This window comes from Plasmopara halstedii, assembly GCF_900000015.1.
Source record: "Plasmopara halstedii genome assembly, contig: Scaffold_2604, whole genome shotgun sequence".
In the NCBI taxonomy this organism is placed as follows: Eukaryota; Oomycota; class Peronosporomycetes; order Peronosporales; family Peronosporaceae; genus Plasmopara; species Plasmopara halstedii.
This window is the reverse complement of record NW_020189511.1, coordinates 445,203-445,648: the sequence shown is the minus strand read 5'-3', so window position 1 is coordinate 445,648 and position 446 is coordinate 445,203.

Genomic DNA, 446 nt, shown 5'->3' with positions numbered 1-446 from the left:
GCCGTAATATTACACAACAGAAAATGTATTGTATTAGGAATGAATTAGCATAATTTAATCTCAAGCTGATACAATCGCCCTCACCAAAGTGTACAAATGCAGCAAATGTGGCGAAAATGGTCACAACAAACGCAAGTGTCAAGAGGAACAGAGAGACTAAAGTGCTGATGTTATGCATCCAGTACGGTTTCATGTTCTTTCCTTGCATTCATTGTGCATCACATCGCTGTAGTAGTGACAAATAGCGTGAGCTAAGTATCTACTTTATATTGCATAATATACATACCGAGTTCAATATTTGACTGTTTTATCACAATTGTTATACTAAAACACTAAGTGACCTACAGATACATACAGAACGAATGTTGTAAGAAATTCGAACATAGAACATGGGACATAGAACACAGGACATGGGTATGAGGACATAGGGACAAGGGACACAGGGG